This window comes from Crocuta crocuta, unplaced genomic scaffold, assembly GCF_008692635.1.
Source record: "Crocuta crocuta isolate KB4526 unplaced genomic scaffold, BGI_CrCroc_1.0 scaffold193, whole genome shotgun sequence".
NCBI lineage: Eukaryota > Metazoa > Chordata > Mammalia > Carnivora > Hyaenidae > Crocuta > Crocuta crocuta.
Genome location: NW_027529624.1, coordinates 1,748,404 through 1,756,729, shown reverse-complemented (window position 1 = coordinate 1,756,729; position 8,326 = coordinate 1,748,404).

The following is an 8,326-nucleotide window of genomic DNA, read 5'->3' as shown; positions in this document are numbered from 1 at the left end:
CTCTTTTCTCTAGTCTTGCAGATATCTGGAATTTTCCATTCAAGTTAAAAAAAATAGACTGTGTATACGTGTGTGTGCACGTGCATTCATTTGTGTAATTATATATAGAAAAAAGTCTAGAATATTAATTGGTATTAAGGAATCCTTCCCATCACATTGAGTTAGAGGGGAATAAGTTGGGGGAGAATAGTGCCTGACTAGCAGGGTTGGGTGGTGGGGTAAGTTATACAAAGGGGCTACCCCATAACTCTATCTAAATTTCCTCCTTTAGCAAGATTGATCAAGTTAGTCAGACTCAAAACCGTGAACCTGTGAGGAGGACACCATGTTTTCCTTACCACCCTCCCTGCTCCTTTGATCCTGGAATCCAAGAGCCCTCGCTATAGGAGCAGCAGTGGGGTGGAGTTGGGGAAGGAGACCCCTAGCAAAGTCAGCCTGCTTTGTTCCTCAATTAGTGCCCTCATCTCTTCCTCCTGATCTCTGTGAATCCTCTTAGGGGCCTGAGAAGACAAGTTAGCTAATCTCATCAGTGATGACATTGATCAGGGTGTTCACTAGTTAATTAGTTAATGCGTACTCCCAGGAGACCTGCCTGCAGGAGTCTGATGGTGGGGACTTCAGGCTGACTGATGGAGAGAGAACTCTGGGAAAGGGCACTAAAACATTCATATCAGAGGCTCTCTTGAGGCCAGGGATGTTCTCTTGGGGTTGGCCCCTGTGGACCACTGAGGAGGAGGGAGACCAGGGCCTCCAGGGCACCCTATTAAGCCACCATCTTCCACTTACCCTCCACCTCTGCACGTGCCCAGCCCCTTTGTGCCCTTGAATCTGCTCTCACAATTTAGAGATCCCTGGGATGCCTTCAGACTTCCTCTTCCGGTTTCCCCAGTGTCCCGCTCTGGATCCCCACTCCTACTTCAAAACCCTTCTTTGCATTGCCGGACACTTGCTTTTGGCTTTGTTTAACTGCTCGTACTTCTCTCCATGCCCATCCACACATGTTTGTGTCTCTGAAGTTCCACCTCTGGCTGTCTTCTCTCTGTGCATTTCTGGGGTGGTGGTGGTGATGGTGTCGTCACACTCATTCCAATGACTTTCATTACTGGTGACTTCCCAATCTGCCATGGCAGCCCCTGCCTCTCATCTCCAGCCACACGGCTGACTCCAGTGTCTCACAGACACCCAACTCCGTGTGCTCCAAATGGCACACATCACCCCCCCGCCATCACTGGTTCTCTGCCTGTTGCTCATCTTGGTGGCTCACTACCCACTTGGGTGTCCAAGCCATGACTTCAGAGCTCCTCCTTGATTCCTTTCTTTCTCTGACTTCCCAAGTCCTGTCCATTCTAGTTCCTTGCTCTCTCGACCCAGGGTCATCCTCTTCTTCCTCTTCTTCCCCACCAGTCAGTCCCACCCCAGACTTCCTTCCATTGGTTAATGTCCACTCATCCTTCCAAAGCCAGCTCTGGTGGTCGCCTCCTCTTGGCAAGCTGTCCTGACTGCTCAGAAGCTCCCATGTTATAATGTCACAGACTGGCTTCCCTTCTGCTGTTATATAGAGGAATCTAGTCTCACTGAGGTGTTAGCTTCTATGATAAGCATTTAAAGTGAAAACCCCATAAAGTCAAAATTACTCTTGAAGACAACTTAACCCACTCAGCACTGGAACAGTTGGCTATTTCTTTGGCCGAGGACCCAATAAGGTAGTATCTTAAGTTTGGGGTCCAAAATGTACAAAATAAAAGACCAGCACCCATGGTCTTCTTAACTCTAGAGACTTAATTACGGCAGAGATTTCCACACTGTGAGAGGCAAGGAACAGACAGCAGGTTACACTTCACTTTATCTAGACTCAACAGGGAGTGGAGGTGAGAGCAGAGTTGTCAGCCTTGCTTCAATACCACCTCTCCTCTTCTTTTCCAGTGCTGAACATGTAGTTGAACTTGCCAAAGTTACATTTATGAATGGCAGCTTCCCCCCAACCTCCCACCCCTTGTACTGTAGCTTCTGTCTTCCCTCCCAATTTTGAGCATCTGATTCATGACTTCATTCCCAGGACTTAGAATGCCCTCTGCCTAGAAGAAACAGAGAATGTTGGTTGAATGGATTAATGGTTTAACTCCATGGGCCTCTCTAGAGATGGAGAATTCCACAGATAATGAAACAGCACATTATGCCATCTGAAAAAAAAAAAATGAGGTGAACCCACAGGTCAAGATCTCTATTGGCTTATCAGGATTCTAACTGGAATTAATGCTCTAAAGCAGGGTTCCCAGAGGAAAGCAAGGCTGAAAGGCTTAGATGGCTCCAGATCAGCTGATCAGCAGATAATATTTCTTTGAAGCCTCTCCTGTGGCTGGACCAACTCATCGATGGGCTCTGGCCAGGTTCCGACTGCCGGTCTGCTTGCCTCTCTAATCCAGGTTTAACGAGATGAGCATCATTAAGAAAGGCAGGGTGGTTATCCTTTAAGTGAACAAAGTGACTCTTCACAGAAGGACTGATTTTAATAACCCAGTGCAAGACCCCCTTTAAGGTACAGAATGATTCTGGCACATCAGTTAAGTGTTACACAAAACAGACGTGAGTATTCAAAATCAAAGGCGTTTTTCATTCATGTGAAAAAGGGATCAGTAAGCTGCATGAAAACTGGGGTGCATAAAAGTCCCTGGGGCCTCTGTCCACAGCAGGAAAAGCTCAGAGCATATTGGGCCCAGGGGGAGGCAACCTTGGCCGCCCATAACTCAGAGATAGAAGGCGGTGATCTTCAGGCGCTGCCTCTGTTTCATGTGCGGGCTCCTGTCTCTGATCTTTCAGCGGCTGCCTAATTGCCAGTGACTGTTTCTGTGGACACGAAGGTCTGCGAAATGTGTAAGGCCTGCATTTTTCCAAGGGAGACTTTTTCCTTTGCACATAAGCCAAAGATTCCTTCATACACAAATTCTTTCTTACGCAGGTCATCGTATTCTTATGTGGGAGATGTTAACGTGGGGTTCAATGCACAGTGCTGAATGCAAATGTATACACACAATCTGGTAACTCGAGGGAGCGGGGATGCCGGATGGGAAGGCCAGCGATGCCATATGCATGCCCTGAATCTCTTTCACACATGGAGACTGTACTCCTAACCCAGTACTAGGTGAATCAGCTGCTCGTTTTCCAAGACTGGCCATGACTTTACCTCCGAGTCCACCACACCCTTCCACCCAGACTCCACTGTAACCAAAGGCACACACATGATATTTATTGAACACTTACTGTGGGTCACATGAATTGACTCAATTAGCCCTGTGAGCAGGGACTGTTATTACCTCATTTTTCACAGATGAGGAAACTGAAGCTAAGATGTCCAAGATCATCTAGCCAGTGGATGATAGGGCCAGGATTTGAAGGTAGGCACTCTGACAGGAGTCCTTGCTTTTGACCATGGCATGCTCTAACCTCCTGGTTGATGGGTTATGGCTGGCTGAGCCTGGCATTTGAGGCCAAATTCAGGTTTAGCAGAGTCGCTGCCATGAATGATTTGGGAACTGCCTAAGGGTATTCAGACACAGAATAGAAGCACATGAATGTGTATTTACATCCCTGACTACTTAAAAAGTCCTACAACATCTGTACTCTCAGAACTGTGCCTATCTCAACCTCTATAAATATTTACTCCCAGACTTTTGTAACATCTGACATGGAGCAAGGTAATTAGCATAACTCTCCCTGCAGGCAGAGCAGGTAATGAATCACTAGCAGTCTTCAGTTTCATTTTCTGGACCAGCGTTGATATATTTCAGGTCCTGACGGATCATAGCCCTACTTGGGGTATGCAGGACCCAGAGGAATAGTGAAGGAAACTGTCTAGTCACTCAGAAAGATGGTTGCTGCTGCTGAGATTTCTGCTCAGGGGACCCTACTGCTGTCATCTTAAAGTGCACTTGGTACTTTAGCTTGCTGTGAGGGGGCTTATCACCCTACTGACTTCTAGGGGCTTAGTGCCTCATTCAAAGGATGGCAGAATCTTTGGCTTTGGGGTAGACAGAGGACAGAAAACAGTCCCTACTATCTTCGCAGGCAGGTAGGCAGACGCAAAGCTGGTTTGATGGGGTAAATGGTGAAAATCAGGGTGCGTCTTCGACAAAAAAAAAAGTTAGATCTAAAACAACATCAGGCAAACGTGGATAAAAATGGAAATTACAACTACCTTATTAGTTAATAATTTTAATATCATCATCAGATGTACAAAAGCACATTTCAAAATAGAGATGAAACTTATTTAACGTGATGGCCATCAGTTTTATCATACGCCACTTACAACTGGTACATTAGAGAAAAAAACAAAGACTGTGCTGTGTCATGCTAACATTTGCTAGTAGAATGCCTCAGTTATCCAAAAGCACAGCAGCTGCCTGTTTACTGAGGACCAGTCCAGGAACGAAACATGCAGTCGAAGCTGGAATTGTTCTCCTCGGCTTTGCAATTTAAACCACTCTCGTTAGCATTGTCTGGTTCCGTGGTTCTCAACTGTAGGAGACGTTTGACAGTGTCTAGAGACATTCTGATTGTCACGACTGGGGGCTGTTACTGGCATCTAGTGGGTTGAGGCCAGGGGTGCTGCTCGACATCCATGGGACTGTGTCCGACACAAAAATATTAGTCGGCCCAGAATGTTAATAGTGCCAAGGTTGAGAAACTCTGGTTTAGTTTGGTGTTTGCATACGTAAGGAGTGGAAAGGTAACCTTTACTGAGGGTTTACCTCGGGGCCTGTTCTCTATTCTAAGGCACTGTCACCTGAACTAACTCATTACTTGTCACAGCAAACCTATGGGGTATGTACTGTTCCTACCCAGGCCTGCGTGAGGTGGACGAGGCAGATAGGGAGGTTACACCCTACTGAACGCCTAAGAAGACGGAGACTCAGTATGAGGGGAGGACCTGGGCCTCCCAGCTCCAGGCCAGGGTGTGGCGGTGCCTGTTGCGTTCACATGCGCACAACACAGGGCAGAGAGGCTCTGTCTCTGTGGACAACACCTCCACGCATTCATTGTCAGGGGAGCAGGTAAGTCCTTCTCGGGGCTCCTCACTCTTGTAGGCAGTGTCTAGAAAAGAGTTGGAAGGTCACAGCACAGGACTACCCCTGCAGGCCCTAAGGAAGCCTTGCAGCCTGGAGGGTGGCTCTGTTGACTGTTTCGCTTCTGAAGAGGCGAGGACCCCATGGCAGATGGCAATGACCAGCCGAGATAGATACAGACCTTGCAGCTTTCTGAAGAGTGATTTCAGAAAGGCCACTTTTGAGGTGGGCTGTCTCCGTGGGGCTGGCCGGCAGCTCTGGCGGGAGAACTGAGGAGGCAGAGCAGAAAGCTCCGGGCCACAGCCTGCAGGAGGAACAGTCTGGTACGACATGGCACGTAAAGAGGAGTGGGCCACCAGCAAGAAAGACTGGGAAGCGGGTAAGCTGGTTCCCAAGAGGTGGGTTCTTTGGCACCCCTAAACATCCAAAGGCTGGCTCTAAGGATGGGATGGATGCAGAGCTCATGTCGCTGATGACAGCAAGCCTCGGTTGGAATCACCTGGAGGACTTGTTAAAGAGATCGCTGGGTTGCACTCAGAGTTCTAATAAGTTCACAGGTGATGCTGATGTTGCTGGTCCAGGGGCCACAGTTTGAGAGCCACTGGCCTAGTCCCTCCCAGCTGTTAGGCTACCTGACCCTCTGAGGTCTGTCATCATTACCTAACCACAAAGCATATTCTTACTCCACTTTTTTCAAATACAGTGTTCATAAGAGCCACTGTTTAAAGCACAGCAAATATAACCTCCACTCAAGTTATATTAAGAATGTGAACATAAACTTCACCCCCAGCATCCAATACAAAAGAACCCGCATCTATCGTCTGTTTTAACTTGTTCAAACAGTTCCTTGCCCCCATTAACGTGAATGATTGGGAGTCAACCAGACTTAAAATTTATTGCTCATGGAACGAGTGCTATTACCTGGACTTGAGAAATATTTGAACTCCTTTGACCACGGTCTGCCGTCTTAGACTTGGGAGTGAAAATGCGAGTTTCAGGTTGTTCTGAAACTTTTCCGCCATGATCACGATAAATCTGATGTGCGTGAAGCAAATCTCTTAATTGCTTCTGGAGCCTGAAATCCAGATGGGGGCCTTGGTTTCGGCAACACACAGTATATACTCCCGGACTGCCACCATTTGTTTGTTTTTCCCATTCGAAAACTGTCTCTTTAAAGCTTGACTTTAATTTCCCACCAACCTTGTGGGGCTGATGTAGTAAAAACCCAAGTTTTGGTCAGCAAATGAAATAAACTATTTTCAAGACACATCTGGAGTAAATATGGATGGTAAAGAGGTGCTACTTTTACCATCACTTTTCTGACCATCCGCTTCACAAATTATTTACAGGTCTCTCAGAAACTGGCTTCTCTGTTACTCAGTCGGCCGAGGGGGCCGGGCTCAGCCACCGACCCTGATATGCTCATGCTCATGTGACTCATTACTGCAAATGGAGGTGTTGGCCCCAAGTGCTCTGGAGCAGCTGAAAACTATCCCATTATGTAGCACCCAATCAAGGCCTTTTTCTTTTCTTTTTTGAAATTCTTTTCTTGACTCTCACCACATGGAAGCGTTTTGAGAACTGGTTGAGGGCTTCGTGAAGTTATTCCGGGACTCCCCGCGCCGACGACAGGCCTCACTTTGATGTCTGTGGTAAATAGCTGTTCTGGGGAAGTGCATTCTCTGATCCCCCCACCCTCCTTCCTTCCTATCGCCACCAAACACGGCGGCTTTCTCAAGTAGGTTTGGCAAAAACCGTACAGTTTTTACACTTGGTCCTAGTTTCCAAACACGCTCTTCCAAATTGGCCCAGTGTTTGCCTGTCGTCTTTCCTGACAAAGCGGTGTGGGAAGGACAGTCCCGGCAGCGCGGTGAAGGGAATATCGTCAACGAGAACATACCAAACACCTGTGAACAACTGTCATGTGCCAGGCACTGTGTTGAGCCCCTTAGATGTACTCTCTCATGTAATCTTAAAAATGGCCCTAGGTGTCAATACCACTATCATTCCCACGTTGAAGATGAGAGAATTAAAAGAATAGACAGTATGTTCTATCTGGGGCGACAAAGCTACTATGTGAAGAGACAAACAGGTTTTGAACCTTTTTTTATAACTTCAAGTGTAACATATTTAGGAAAATGAAAAATCCTGAGTGTATAAAGCTCAATGAATTTTCATAAAATAAACACACTCATGTATATACATATATAAGAACACTCGAGCCAATATATGTATAACATATACATGTTCTTTAATATATATTACCAGCACCCAGAAGCCCCCTTCCTGCACCAGTCATTAGCCACTCACTCTGCACAGGGAACTGTTATCACGACCTCTTAGATCTTAGATTAGTTCTGCCAATTTCTGAACTTAAATGGAACCAATATGTATTGTTTTGTGTTCAACCTTTTTTTTTGTTTTTTTACCCAATATGACAGTCGAGATGTATCTATGATAGCGTGTGTAACAGTATTTTCATTGCTGGCTAGTGTTCTATGCTGTGAACATCCAAAAATTTACTCTATTGTCAATGGGCCAGGGTTATGTATAAACTTGGGCCCTCACAAATGATGCTATGAGACACATTTTGGTACACCATGCCTACCGATGACACATATAGACACATTTCTGCTGGGCATACATCCACCTGGGAGTGGAAGTGCTGGGTACATTCAGCTTGAACAGATGCTAGCATTTCAACCTGTGCGTTACAAGTTGGCAAATGCCTTGAGGGTATTACAGACTGAACCACGCCGCCTCCCCCCAACTCTTATGTGGAAGCCCCAAATTCCCATGTGACTCGGTCTGGAGATAGAGCCTTTAGGAAGGTAATTAATGTTAAATGAGCTCACATGAGCCCTAATTTGACAGGATGGGCATTCTTTCAAGGAGTGGAAGAGACACTGGGGCTCACTTGCTCTCTTAGCACATACTAGAGAACACAGTGGGAAAGTGACTGTCTGTGGCCAGGAAAGTACAGTCCTCACCAGAAACCCAACCTGTCCGCACCTTGATCTTGGGCTTCAGGCCTCCAGAACAGCGAGAGAATAAATGTGTAAGGCACCCAGTCTGTGGTGTTCTGTTGTGACAGCCCGAGCAGACTAAGGCAAGGGGAAAGGTGGTACAGAAGTTGGGGCTCACCTCAATGAGCTTTCCTTCTATTTAGGATCTTGGCTTTTCTCCTCCTGGCGTCCTGGCTACGCTGAGCTCGCAGCTTTGTCTCCCCAGCTCTTTGACTCTGCCAAAGCTCAGGTCAGGGCTGT